The 15,785-nt window shown below is 37.1% G+C and overlaps 1 protein-coding gene across 1 annotated transcript in view; it reads right to left on the bottom strand.

Annotated features, from left to right (window-relative positions):
• Positions 1-8,479, bottom strand: part of DOK6 (docking protein 6) — a 161,581-nt gene extending 153,102 nt beyond the window's left edge. The window contains exon 1 of the mRNA XM_014535891.1: positions 8,373-8,479. The gene's annotated coding sequence lies outside the window, so the exon portion shown is untranslated. The remainder of the gene's footprint in view (positions 1-8,372) is intronic.
• Between the last annotated feature and the right edge of the window lie 7,306 nt (positions 8,480-15,785).

Below are 15,785 nucleotides of genomic sequence, written 5' to 3'. Positions count from 1 at the left end.
TGGGTGTGTGCATAATGGCATAAATACAATGACCTTAGTCTCACTTATTTTTCTTTTTGTCGCCTGAGCTTTGTTATCATTGCCCAGATCAATGTCAAGGAGCCTTTCCCTATGTTTTCTTCCAGGATTTTTATGGTTTCTGGCTTACAATTAAGCCTTTAATTCATTCGGACTTGATTTGTGTGTGGTGTAAGAGCAAAAATTCAATTTCATTATTTTGCATGTGCACATCCAGTTTTCCCAACATTTATTGTAGAGACTATCCTTTCCCCATTGTATATTTTTGAAACTCTAGTTGAAAATCAGTGGACCATACATGTTTGGATTTATTTCTGGCTCTCTATTCTGTTCCACTGGCAAATGTGTCTGTTTCTATGTTATCATCAGACTGCTTTGATTACTATAATGAGGAGAAGGCATCTCCCTCACTTTTGCCAGCCTAAAAATTCCCTTCCCAAATGAAAGATAAAACGAAAATGTAAATGGCATGCCACTAGAGTTAGAGCTCAACTCAGAGACACTTCAGGTGCACGTGACCTGGTCACAGGAGCTTATTCAAAGCAGAGCATGTTCTCCAGCTGGTCACACAAGAGAAAGTCAGAGCTTGGGAAGGATTTGATGTGCCATCATGTCCCAGAGAGGGACCAAATCAAATATGTCAAGGACAGAGGGCAGCCCCTTCTTGATAGCCAGCAGGAACACAGGGGCCTCAGTGCAATGGCTGTGCAGGACCGAATGAGCCAGCTCCAGGCCGAGCTTGGAAGCAGAGTTTTCTCCAGAGCCACCAAATAACAATTCAGTCTGACTGACACATTGACCTTGGGCTCTTGAAACTCTCAGCAGAGAATACAGACAAGCTTGACCTTCTGACCTACAGATCTGCAGGTTCAGAAATGAGTGTTTTTTTGAGCCTCTGAGTTGTGGCCATTTGTTACCCAACAAGAGAAAATGACAGTAGTACTCCAATTATTGTTAGTGACCGAAGTGCATGAAAGATCCAATCTTTGGGGATAATAATGGGTCTGATTACCTCAGTTTACTTGCAAGATGAAAGTGAAAGAAAACGTAGGGAAGCTGATTTTGGCCCAGCTCTAAGAGTAGGAGAATATCATGGTAGCCCAAACTTAGGAGGACAATGTTCTCTATACTAACACAAATATTTTAGAAAAATAAAAGGATTAGAGGAGAAATCCAGGCTACTGAAAATCAGGCTAAATTTAATTTTATGCATTGGATATATAAATATGATTAACTTGATTCAAAGATATAGAAAAAGAGAACTACATGAAAATAGTTGCATTTTAAAGCAAACACTGTAAACCTCTCTTTCTGTTTCTAAATAGATGAAAGGAAAAAAAGACCACCTTATTTCCCTGAATTTCCTACCTTAGCAGAAGAAATGTAATAGTTACCATCAAAAGAAGTAATTTAATTGAATCTCAAAATTCATGGTTCCCAAGTTAAAAACCTGTTCTCTAATCAATAAAATCAGTTTAAGTACCTGTTATTGGTTTATAACCTAGGCTTGTTAATGGTTAATTAGAATGTCAACTTTGTTTTTTATAGAAGTATTAGATGTAAAAAGGCTTTAAATGTTAAAATATTATATAAACTTGAACTAATATGAAACAGCATTGTTAATTATAAAATAAAAGTTGCTAAATAGATATTTAGAGTGAGGCACAAAGTATTAATTCATGAATGAATTCTCACTGAAGTAATTTTCAAATTGTATGTTGAACATAAATATGCATTTAATACTTGAGGTATCCTATATAATAAAAGCCTAATATGCTAAGTGTCCGATTGACTGGTTGGCCATTCAACCAATCAAAGCGTAATATGCTAATGATATGCTAAGGCCACTCAACCGCTCACTACGACGTGCACTGATCTCCAGGGGGCAGATGCTCCGACCAGTAGGTTAGCTTGCTGCTGGGGTCTGGCCAATCAGAACTGAGCAAGATGAGCCGAACACACCCTGGAGCCCTCCTGTGGTCCCTCCCTGGCTGGCCAACCTCTCGCATCCCTTCCTGGCCCTGATCATGCACTCGTGGGGTCCCTCGGCCTGGTCTGCACCCTCTTGCAATCCGGGACCCCTCAGGGGATGTCGGAGAGCTGGTTTTGGCCCGATCCCACAGGCCAGGCAGAGGGACCCCACTGGTGCACAAATTCGTGCACTGGGTCTCTAGTAATATATAATTTTCCATTAATGGCAGAAAAACAATTTATCCTCAGTGAAGCATTACAGAATAAGCTTTCCTCCTATCCCATTTGTCAGAATTTGCACAATTAGCCAGATTTGTTAATGAGCAGAAAAAGAGATTTTTAAAAATCAAAAATGTACTGATGATATTCTGCAATAATAATTAAGAACATTGGGTATCAATCCACTAAATAAATGTAAAAATACTTCAGAAAGAATGGAAATGATGTCATAACAGACATTATTGAATATTATTTCCCAAATTACTATCTGATTTGTCATGTAAAATGACTTGTTTGAAATTATAAGTTACTTTATCATGCAAATTGGTTTCAATATTTTTCTAAAGTTGGTATGAATTATTTCACTGGTTTCAAAGATGCAAAATAGAAGTCAGTAATGACTTGTACAACCATAGTCATTTTTCATTTTACATATTCTCTAACATGAAATTATCATCTTACTTTGTGAGCTACAATATTATTTACAATTTACAGAGAGGAAAATTAGAGCAAGATATTGTTTAAATCATACCATGTTTTCCTCTGATGTAGTACCATTATGGACAACTACCTCACACACACACAAATAGATAGTTTTAAGAAGTAGAATAATGAGTAATTTTACCAACATAAATCATACTTCTATATTCTTTAAGTCAAGCCCAGACCAAATCCTATTTTCTAAGTCTGACTCCTTATTTCTCAGTGAACAGATAGATATCTGTTGTGGAGGAATAGGTTATAAACTAAAATCCTGATTGCTGAGTGCTCTATTTTCTGTAGCACCCTTAAGCAGCACAGAGTCATTCTTAATGGAAGTTATCTTAGATGCTGTAAAGTTCTAATTGACCTTGATTTAAATATTGCAAAGATCACTTTAATTCTGGGAATTTCCTCTGAGTTTGAGATCACAACTTTGCTGATCCCCTCCACCTGAAGGTCTTAACTCCTGTTCATTCCTGCTCATCATTGGCTTTAGAGTTGTCTATTCACAACACACTCACCTCTGTTGGAGGCTCTACACAGAAGCGCACCATGCCATGGGCATTTCCCCATCCTTTTCATGATATAAAAGACCAACTTTTCATATTCCAGTTCTTTGAGTCTTCCCTGAGTGACTAGCATGTGATCAGATAATATGAGTAAAACAATCAAGAATAGATTAACATGTGACTGTCCCAGGAACCAATGTGTGTGTGTTAATAGGAACTTTGTTCAGGAAACTGAGACTTCTTCAAGATAAGGGATTACAAAAGGATGGAGGAATGAATGTATGAATGAATGAATGAATGAATGAATGAATAAGATGCCTTCATCTGAATAAGTGACTATCACTCTGGGAACTTCCAGAAGATATTTGAAGAGACACCAAGCCTTAGAACACCCTTCACATCACACCAAGTGCATGCCTTTCTAAGCACATAGCCATTGGAATAAAAATGAAAATATTCAATATAACACACTGTACACATGTGCTGTTTTCACACTTCCCAATTATTTTGCTTCTATTGTTAAGGATAAGCTATATTTTCAGGTGGCTGTTCTTCATAAGGATGCCTTAATCTTTTTCCCAACTTTCTCAGACATTTGCTTTACATAAAGATAAATACTGACAACTCCAAATAAGAGTAAAACAGATGAAATAAAATAATGCTTTTGATGTCAGAATATGGGGATTTAGAAGTAAGATTGGTACCTGTTAGACAGGCATCATTTTTCTGGCATCAATAGTTTTCAGCACTGGAATGTCACATAGTTTTGTCTTCATTCATCCTTTTATGGGACTTTATTTATATTTTCCTCCCTACAGATAGCCCTCATTTTTATTTTATTAAAATAAATATAAACTGTTTCTTTTTTCTTTTGCTCAGAAAATTAAGGAACATTTATTAGCTGATTCTATGTAAATTGCTTTAGTTCAATTTTCATTGAGGATAAATTTGTTTTGAATATCTCTGACAATTACATACAGCTAAACTTTCAAACCTAATACATTTTTAATAACTTCCTTCAGCAGCTAGTGATTTGAATTTCAAATTCCTTTCTAGCAAGAAGTAAAAAAAAAAGTATATACCATTTTACAGCAGTTTTATATAAGAACTGATTTATGCAGCAAGCTCTGTTTCACAGTAAACATATCAAATGTCTAAATGAGACCATTAATACTCAGAAGTTTTATAATAGGTATGCTTCAGATAGAGCATAGCACAAAGTTAAAGTTGGCAAAGAAAGAATTGTGTCATTAGCTTCTTTTTCAGAAGTCCCTCATTTAGGCTGGAAACATTTCACTCATTTGATTGATTATTGTAATTTATTGTGACGGAGCGCTATAGCAGATTTTAGGGCATATCCAAATAACTGACTAATCAAAACTTTAAAATATTTAACATTAGCAAATAGAACAATTTGGGAAATTCATATTAGTCCATTTCTTCAAGCCATCTTAAAAATGAAGAGACCCTCCTTCCCCCCAATTCTGGACTGACCATTAATTGCCCAAGAGAAAACAAAGACTGAAGTATGCCAGCCTTGTTCATAAAGAGATCTTCCTTTATCTACCTGTCAGAGGGAACTAGATATACATTCTAAGGGGAAAAAAAGAAGCAAAAACCAGTGTCCCAGAGCTAGTGAAAATTGTAGGAAGAAGAAAAGTAGTGATATTAATAGAAATATTTTGGTTAGAATGGTTAATAGTTCAGATTGAATATACACAGAGTGAAATCTTTCAGTTATTTACATAAGGTCTATAATAAAACAGCCAGTTAGAAGGATTAGGCAAAACTTGCTAAAATAAAATGAAAATAAGAGACCATGTACATAATTTTCCTGAAAACAACCCTTAAGATTTATTATTATTGTCATATCAGAATAGGTCTAACTTCACCATTTTAGTTCACAATCATTCAAAAAAAATCATGAAAGAAAATTTATATTACTAGGAAAAGGAATTAGCTTCCCAAAATGCTATAAAGAATAAGCTATAATAATAAAAACTTCAATCTTCACATGAGAAAGGTAAATTTTAGTTGTCACATATACTGAATCTAATTATTAAAAGCTCTTGGGAGCTTCAAGTTACAGTCAATGACATTTGTTTCACTATTTATTAAAAAATTAACAATTTATATTCTTACTGCACTCCCCTGGGTCTTACGCTGCTTAATTTTCACAGTGTGGAGAGAGAAAGCTCACACATATAAAGTGTGCATGTGTTTGGAGTATTAGTCGTAGTGTTAATTTTATCCAACCTATTTAGATCTGCACTCATTCTATTCCTTCCTTTTTGTTAGACTCATCTCTGGTTCTGTGAAAGACCAAACCCTATAACTACACAGAAAATTTCTAATCATCACATTTTTGGTCTCCTAGACCATTAGTGTTGGCATACAGGTATATAACAATGTATGTCATATTTAAAAATCATATCTTCTACCTATCTTGGCTCAATTTTACAGTAAAACTTCTTGAAATAAATTGTTTGAGTAGCTGTCCCTTCCTCACTTCTCATTCTCCTCTAAGTCTCTTCAAGTGAAATTAGTCCCCATATTTCACTGAAATAGCTCTTGGCAAAGCCACCCACAGCCTTCATGTTGTAAGTCTAATGGTTCCTTCTCTGTCAAATTTCTCAGTCTCTCAAACTAGACATAGATGACCACTTGCTCAATTCTTTTAGCACAGTTTTCTCTTGCTTTCCAGTGATTTACTCTCATGTAATTCTTCTCCTCTTACTTCCTGCTTTTCTCAGATTTCTATTCCAGTGTCTCTGCCTCAGCTAATCCTCTAAATGTTGGGAGTGTTAATTATCTCCTCTTTCTTCATTCTCTCCCAAGGACGTTTTATCTAATGCTACAGAATAAAGTACTACCAAGATGCCAATGACGGAAATGAATAACTCTATCAATGACATTTTCCCCACCCAAGCCCTCATTTGTTTGTCTAATTAGCTACTTGACATTTTAGTATGAATGTGTAATAGATCTTTCAAATGTAACATGTACAACGTGAAAGCTTGTGAATTTTACTCAATGTCTGCTCTTCTAGTCTGCCCCATCTTCATAAATTGCACCACCTGCATCTCTGCTGCTGAAGCCCAAACTCATGAGTTGCCCATGAGTCCTATCTTCACCTACACCCAACATGTAACCCCTTACTATACCCAACATTTGTCCTCTGACCTCCAACATCAATACTCATATCTTCATTCAAGTCACCATTACATCTTTGCTACAACTTACCAGATGCCAAGTAAAGTTATATGCTTAGCTATAAAATTCCATTTATCTAGTTATATTTAATCTTATTATGTCTATAGTATCATTTATTCCTTACAATAACTCTCTTTGGTAGGCACTATTATAATCTTAATCTGTCAGAGGAAAAAATGTAGGTGCATAGAGATTAAATAGCTTATGCAAATTCACACAGATGATAAATTTGGGAATAGGAATCTTTACTGATTAATCAGACATCCTACCAACTGTTTCACAATTCTGAGTTCTTATCACGAATCCTCCTCAGTACTATCAAATACTTAACTTTGTTGTGATATTGTCACCAAAGATTACTTTAGGCAGCATATTTAGCACCATTCTAGGGTTATTTCTTACATACTTATAATTCTGTTTTCTTATGTATTGAGTAGAGGCCCGGTGCATGAAATTAGTGCATGGCAGGGGCAGGGTCCCTCAGCCCGGCCTGCACTCTCTCGCAATCCGGGACCCCTCGGGAGATGTTGACTGCCAGATCCCTGCGGGATTGGGCCTAAAATGGCAGTCAGACATCCCTCTCAATCTGGGACTGCTGGCTCCTAACTGCTCGCCTGCCTGCCTGACTGATCACCTCAAACCATTCTTCCTGCCTGCCTCATTACCCCTAACCCCACTGCCTGCCTGCCTGATCACTCCTAACCACTCACCTGCCTGCCTGATAGCCCCTAACCCAGTGGTTCCCAAACTTATTTGGCCTACCGCCCCCTTTCCAGAAAAAATATTACTCAGTGCCCCCTGGAAATTATTTTTTTAAAATTTTAATAGCAATCAAACAGAAAGATATATGTATTAATGTTTCTACCTTTTTCGTAAAATATAGTAAAGAAAGGTGTAAATTAGAAACATTGAAGTTTGAAATTATGAAACTATTTATTGAACTCAGAATAGAAAGGTAATACAAAAAAAGTTAAAACAAATGCACCTGTGGCCATCACCGCCCCCCTGGATCGCTGCAGCGCCCACCAGGGGGCGGTAGCGCCCACTTTGGGAATCACTGCCCTAACCTCTCGCCTGCCTGACTGATCGTCCCTAACCACTCACCTGCCTGATTGCCCCTAACAGCTCAACTGCCTGCCTGATCACTCCTAACCACTCACCTGCCTCCCTGATTGTCCCTAACCATCGCCTGCCTGCCTGATTGCCCCTAACTGCCTCTGCCTCTGTCCCTTCCTCCACATCTGGAATGACATCTGGAAGGTCGTTCAATATCCAGTCTAATTAGCATATTACACTTTTATTATTTTAGATTTGAGAGAAAGGGGGAGAGAGAAACATTGATTTGTTGTTCCATTTATTTATGCATTCATTGGCTTCACAGAGGATCAAGCCTGTAACCTTGGGGTATCCAGACCATGCTCTAACTAACTGAGGTACTTGGTGAAGGCTCATTCTTAAGAAATTGACATTTCATTCACAGAATTTCTGCCACATCTCTACACATCAGCATATTTAATGATCTCTGACTTGGTAAGGCTATAAACAGCAAATGCTGTGTCCATTAAAAGGGTCTTTAGCATTATTAACTCAAGCTCTAAAAGTTTTATCTCCTAAATATCACCGATAGTTTAAATCAAAGTAACAAATGCACAACTAACCTGAACAGAGGGAAAATGCTTACTCAGCACCTTGGGAAATGATCTGGCTGAGTTATGAGTCATCTCATTTTGCAAAGCGGCAATAAAAATGAGTCTTTCATTTTGCAGAGGTACCTCTGGCATTTACAGCAGATGATTAAAATAAAGGAGAAAAATAACTTTTGCATTTTATTGGAACGGAGACATTTTACCCTGGCCATGCATTTTTCCCTTGCAGATTTCATTTATCAAAAGAAATGTCTCCGCAAGCTGTTGCCAAGGGTCTAGTTATTCCCCAGCAACTCCCAAGACTGAGACTTACTTTATGGAAGTTTCTGAAATACGCTGCCTTTTCGTCTGGAAATTTTTCTAGCCTTCTGGGTCCTTTACTGGAAGCCTTTTTGAAAACCAACCAGCATCGTCTGAAAATCTGAAAGGAAATAAAGAAATCTTATTACCCATTGCTTTACAGGAGTTTAATAGTATCAGGAATTTATCTATTCAATTAATACATTGGGAATAATTTTTTTAAATGCACTTAAAAAGGAACAGGGTAGTACAATACAAAACAGAGAAAAAGCTCTTGGCAACAGATGTTCAGCATATCCATAACCATTATGGACATTTGCATATGTTGTAAAAATCATTGCTTGCACCAATATACTTTAAAGGTTTCAAATAATTCCGATAATTTTGAGAATTATTTTACATACCACTACACAAAACTGTTGAAATATGCCATTGAATACAAATGAGTTCCCGCTAATTTCACAATGGTTTGGAAATTGTTAATCAATACAGCTATTTATACATCTCAATACACAGCTGCCAACATTTATTTTATTTTATTTTTTACATTTTTTGAAGGATCATTTTACTTTTGAGAGAAAACAAATAATTATCTGACCATCATGCTTATTATTTCATGCAATCAAAGCAGGTTCTAAAATATTCTTTAATTGGTCCACTCATCTGGTAACCAGTTTACTGCATGAATTCAGCTTTTTAATTTTTCTAATAGATTATTATTTTATACAAAATTTTTCAATCAAATTTGTAACCAGGGTGGTCACCATATTAATTATTGCGACCTCTAATAAAGAGTACCCTCTTTTTATGGGTATTCTCTTTCCTCTAGGTGCAAAGATATATATAAAATTTACTCTCTTCTAAAATTACTCTCTCTACATTATAACATGAAGTAATTTTTGCACAGAATAAATAATTTCACTCTGTCTTTAATATAAATCTCACGTGCTTATATTAGGATTTAGGGTCTTATATGATAATGCCTAAGGATAATTTTAAATCAGAACAATTTTATTTTCAGTGCAGGTTCTCCTATTCATTAAATGCCTTGTCTTGCAGAAGTTATTTTATCTTCTCTAAGATCTAACTTCCTCATCTATAAATTACAGTCCATGTACCTCATGAGGTTGCTATTGAAGATTTAATAAGACAGCCTGCAGACAGCATGTAACATGTGCTTGAAATGTAGTCCACACATTCATCTGAAACTCTTGAGTTTTGGAGACTGCTATGGACTGACTTATGTGCCCCTCAAATTTGTATGTTGAATTCCTTACCCCCAAGGGATGGTATTTGGAGCTGGGGGCTTTGGAAAATAATTAGAATCAGATGAGGTCATAATGGTGGGGCCCCCAGGATAGGATCAGTGACCATCAGAGAACTTGCTCTCTCTCCAAGATTTTGCAAAAAAAGAGGACACCATGAGAGGGCAGCTGTCTACAAACCAAGAAGAGGACTTTCCCCAGAACTTGGCCATGCTGGCACCTTGACCTCAGACTTTTAACCCTCAAAATGTAGAAGATAAATATCTGCTGTTCAAGCCCCCAGTATATGGTATTTTGTGATGGAAGTGGTGAAGGTAATGGAGGCCGCTGAAGTAGTAGCAATATTGTGGAAGTGAAACACAGTTCCAGGAAGCTGCATAGAAATTTGAGAGATCGAAAGCAGATAAATAAAAATATCATTGCAAAGTGGGATATAGATAGATAATCAACATTTATCTCCTGGTTATTTATTAGTAGACTAGAGGCCCGATGCATGAAATTCGTGGATGGGTAGGGTCCCTAGGCCTGGCCGGCGACCAGGGCTGATCTGTGGGGCGACCAGCGGGGCAATCAAAGGCCACCTCTGGCACCCACCTTGGCTGGCCTGGGATCTGCAGGCTGGGGGCAGCTCCTGCATTGAGCGTCTGCCCCCTGGTGGTCAGTGCATGTTATAGCAACCAGTCATTCCACTGGTCCTTCTGCCGTTCAGTCGATTTGCATATTGGGCTTTTATTATATAGGATTTTGAATCCTAGCCAAGGTAGGAAGGCTCTCATTGGATGGAATTGGGACCCAAGCCAATTGGGACCTAGGGTTTCTGTTCTTCCTACAGAGGAATGCTTTCCTTGGACCCTGTGTGCTTATTGCTCATAACTCAGGAACCACAGTGATGTCAAATAAAGCCTTACAGTATTCATGGAAATACACAAACACACATGTTCACTGACTCCAATGCTCCATCTCGTGTGTCTAATTATTTTCTACTAAAGAGCAAGTTAAACATGAGTCACAAAGCATAAGTGTGCCATTCAGGTATTCAATCCTGCTACAGAAAAAACATGATAACAGATAATAAGAAAAAATAGATTTAGTATTTTCAATACTATCTTATCTTTTTGCTGTTACATTAACAGAAACAAACACATACAGATAAAACTGTCAAAGACTTGATGTAATAGACTGTTTACCAAGACAAAGCCCTTAAGTTATTATTTTCTTATTTTGGAATGATTTTAGGTTTATAAAATATTTGCAAAAATGGTGCAGAGAGCTCCTGTAAAAACTTTACTTATTTCCCTCTGATGTTAAACCCAAAATAATCATGGTACAGTTTTCAAAACTAAGAATTAACATTGGCAAAATACTGTTAACTAAACTACAGATTATATTTAAAAATCACCAGTTTTTTCCACTAGGGTCCAGTTTTGTTTCGGGATCCAATCGAAGACACCCAATTTCATTAAGTTGTCCTGTCTCCTTAGCTTCCTCTGATCTTTGATAGTTTCTTTGTGTGTTTTTGTTGTTGTTGTTTGTTTGCTTGTTTTTGCTTTTCATGACCTTGACAATTTTGAAGATTATTTTGTACAATATTCTTCAATTTTTGTTTGTCTCAATTAAGTTATTTTGATATTTCAAAAGTCTAAGGACAATCTCACAATAAAGGGACTCAAACAAATAATGTATTGGGAATAATAATATGAATTTATCATGACTATGGGATAGTCATTTTGATTAGTTGCATATTTGAATTTTTAAACTTAAAGTAGTAAAAGAATAATTTAATAAATGCAGAGGTTTTGTTGTGTGTTTTGGATTTTTGGTTCTTTTCTTGGACCTAGTTTTAAAAAATGTTTTGCTGGTAATGGGTGTGAAATAATGAAAAGCCCTGGTGCAGAAGATATGGCAGTGCCCCGTCAGTGTGAAGTCAGATTCAGCAGGAGTGGGCACTCTGAAAGCAGCCTCCATTCCAGAAGCAGGAAATCAGTGGAAGCATGAAGCGAGCAGCTCTCTGCTACTCCTCTTCAAACAGGGTTTTAATAGCATACTACATTCTGCTTTAGGCCCTAGAACCGATGCCTTCTACAAGTAGGTTGGAGAAATTACAGAGATGAGCAATAAAAACGCCTGCTTGAGACCAGGAAATCAGTCCTCTGAGGAAAACACAAAGGAATAGGTTTTATTTTGCTTATACATGAAAGACACAAATTCTTCAAGAATATGAAAGAGAACCACATAAATAAAATCAGGTACTATTTTTATTCCCCCTCTCCCCCAATGAGACAAAATAGAAATGTCCTTCAGAGTGGGAGGAGGTGGTGTGTTGTCCAGATACTGCTCTTCAAGGGCTTCTAAGGATGCTGGTTAGCAGGAGAGTTATTGTTTAGATTCACTCTCTCCCGCTGTCTGTCTTGTAGTGATGACACTCCTGCCTGCCCCATCAACTGTGGAGATGCTGTTTCATGCTCTCCTGAGAAAATCACTGATTTCACCTTCTCGTTCAGAGTTAGCTCCTAAACATACCAGTTGTCTCACCAAATAGGCTCCTGGGTACCCTTTAGGATTTCCTTCTAGAAAATTCCATGTCGTTGCCAAGACTCCAGAAATCCCCAGGATCCCCAGCTGCTCTCTGGCCTCTGCTTTCCGCTGCATTAGCCAGCAGGTCAGCTTGCCTTAATTAAATACCTTCTTAATTCCTTTCAATTTTCCTTCAGAGCAATCCCTTTTCCATAGTGCTTTCTCCTTTTCAAGGTGATTTTACTCAAAGGGCATCCTTTGTCCATTTAAGACTCACTGTGAAGTAGATGGCAGATTTCTTGGCTTTAGCTCATAGCCATAATTACATTATTTAGCTAGGACCCATTCACAAGTTTTAACTTAACCGGAGGTCGGATTTAATGGGCCTGTTCTATCACAAGATGTTGACCTAAAGAACCCTGCACTTCAAATAGGATTTTGGTTAAGGACAAGGAAGAATTTCTGATCATAGGAGTCCTTTAGTAAAGGGAGTCATGGAAACTACCTCTCTAGAGATGTTAAAGACTATAGAAGAAAGTGACGTATTTGGGTTGGCTAATATTTGTGCTCCCTTCTGAAAGCACAGTACTATGTAAATGATAACTTGGGGTTTAGAATTCAATTATTTATTTACAATGGTGTAACAGATGAACATATAAAGACAACAAATAAATAAATAACAAATCTCATGCAGGCATAGTTATTGCAGGCTTATGCTCTGAGTAACTTTTTTCCTTCTTCATTGCTACTTCATTGCTACTACATGTATTTATGTATTTTTAAAACTTACTTTTATTGTTGAAAGTATTACAGAGGTATGAGTAATTTCAATTACTTAAGTCCTAGGCCTTGGTTCTCTCACAAAATGTTTATGTACTATTGAAAGATAAACTTTTTTAAAAAGTAGTTAATGCATTCATATAAGCATAACCAATGGACACAGACACTAGGGAGTAAGGGCACGAGTTGAGGGGTGGGTAATGGGGGAATAAGGACACATATGTAATACCTTAATCAAAAAAGAAAAATATAAGAATAAAAAAAAGAAAAAGAGAGATATGCATTGCCAGTAAAAAAAAAAGTAGTTAATATACATAAAGATATGTCCCGATTGCTTTATAAATAAACACCTACCTACTTAAATATAAATTAAAGGACAAAATAATTAAAAACTTCTTTCACTGGAGTATAATTTAAAGTTCATGGTTATAAGAAATTTCTCGTCAACTTTGGAACTCAAAGTAGTAAAAGTAAAGCCAGATATAAAGCCACTGACACTGAAAAAAAAAATGCTTAAAGAGCAATATATCTATCTCAATTTTTCTCATTCCACGTAGTTGGAAAGACCAAAATAAATGTTAGTGTTTTCTGATTATACTAGAGGCCCAGTGCACAAAAATTTGTGCACTCAGGGGCATCCCTCAGCCCGGCCTGGGCCCTCTCACAGTATGGGACCCCTCAGGGGATGTCCACCTGCTGGCTTAGGCCTGCTCCCCGGGGGGATCGGGCCTAAGCTGGCAATCAGACATCCTTAGAGCTGCTGAGGAGGCGGGAGAAGCTCACACCACCACCGCTGTGCTGGCAGCCGTCAGCCTGGCTTGTGGCTGAGCAGAGCTCCCCCTGTGGGAGCACATTGACCACCAGGGGGAAGCTCCTGCATTGAGCGTCTGCCCCCTGGTGGTCAGTGTGTGTTATAGTGACCAGTCATTCCCAGTCTTTCTGCTGTTAGGGTCAATTGCATATTACCCTTTTATTATAAAGGATTGTTTTGCTTTATCTTATTCAGAAAAATAATTTTGAAATTCATAAAGAATAAATGATGATTCCAAAATTGACATGAGTGGCAGTTTTTGAGGAGGCCATGTGTTTGTTTGTTTGTTTGTTTGTTTTTCACCTGAACATATATAGTATAGTGGCAGTTTTTGAGGAGGCCATGTGTTTGTTTGTTTTTCACCTGAACATATATAGTACTCTCTATTGCATCTGTCTCCCATGAGATCAATAAAATACAAGGAGAGAACGCACATGTGGTTTAGAGTCACAGCCAGAAATGAGATACCTCACAGCAGCAGTGAGTTTTCAGTGAGAGTGTGAAACTGTCGTCATTATCATGAGAATAAAACCTAGATGTAGAGTAGACCCCCTGAGCAGTATCCCAAGAGGTGGCTTACTAGGAAGGCTCTTCCACCTCCCTCCTTTCTGGGAGCCCCACACTGACATGAGAGGAAACAAAAAGTCCTTTCTCTCTGCTCAGGATGTCTAAGAAAGAAGCATGCCTTTTGGGTTTTAGTTTCTCAAAAATAAGAATATTCTTTGGCTCTATATCAACATATGCTGTTTGAAATTCAGGGTGTTTTATTTTCATCAGTCGATTGTGAGGTGAAACTTGACAATCAGTGCAAACTATTCTTACATACAACCAGCTTGTTTTCATTTTATGGACCTGGTGAGTATAGGGTTTGAGCACGCCAACACCCCTTTCCTGAAATTTCAACTGACATTTTGAGCAGTAAGTCAAATGTCTAAATCAAAGCTCAAAACATTTTCTCCTTAGTTTACTTCTCCTCCTGGATTTATTTCCTTTATTTGATAAAAAATATTTAGGCACACAGTGTCAAATCTTGGTGTCAGCATTGACTTTTTTCTTCTTTTACTGAAACCATCCTAAAAATCCAAAAGGGAGATGCCACTGTGACATAGTGAGAATGGCTTGACTGGAGGAAAAGAGTACATCCAGGAAAGAAACGAAGCATAAAAATAAAAATAGTAGAGAACTTTCAAAATCAAAGAGACTTTTCAGTTGATGCAGCAGGAAATGGGAATCAATAATTAGTTATATTAAAGGAGTAATATTATAAAAATGTCATTAGGTAATTAGAACATTCATACCAGAGGAGGAGATTACAACTCAACCAGTGTTGAAGACAGTGAACAGAGAGAAGGTGAACCCATGATGAAAATTATTATGAAAAAATTTAGAACTTCACAACACACTCAATATGAGTTAAAGAGAGAGATGAATTAAAGATATATCTAAGTTTTTACATCTACATAGCTACATGGATGATGCCATTTATGTCATTGTTGGAGAACCAAAAAAAATGAGAAGTTTAATATTAGGTATATTGAGTTTGATACGACATTTAAACATTTGCATTACCAAAACTACTCTTAAGAAAGTTATAAAGTGTACCCTTCCTGTAAAATGGATGCTTTCCAGTCTACATCTTAGAATAATTTCTTACTATTAAATATATCCTCCTTAAAACAACAAGAAAGCCCACTGCATAGGAAAACATATTTGCCAATGTTATTTCGGATAAGGGTTTAATCTCCAAAATTCATGGGGAACTCATACAATTTAACAAAAGGAAGATAACAATCCAATAAGAGCAAAGGATCTAAATAGACACTTTTTGAAAGAGGACATATAGAAGGCCAAGAGACATATGAAAACATGCAAATCAAAATGACAATGAGGTACCATCTCACACCAGGAATGGCTATTATCAACAAATCAACAAATGACAAGTGCTGAAAAGGATGTGGAGAAAAAGGAACCCTCATGTGCTGCTGGTGAGAATGCAGACTGGTGCAGCCACTGTGGAAAACAGTATGGAGTTTCCTCAAAAAATTAAAAATGGAAC

This window comes from Myotis brandtii, unplaced genomic scaffold (assembly GCF_000412655.1).
Source record: "Myotis brandtii unplaced genomic scaffold, ASM41265v1 scaffold154, whole genome shotgun sequence".
NCBI classification, from domain to species: Eukaryota; Metazoa; Chordata; class Mammalia; order Chiroptera; family Vespertilionidae; genus Myotis; species Myotis brandtii.
The sequence above is the reverse complement of the archived record's forward strand: the minus strand, read 5'-3'. Positions and strand labels throughout refer to the sequence as shown.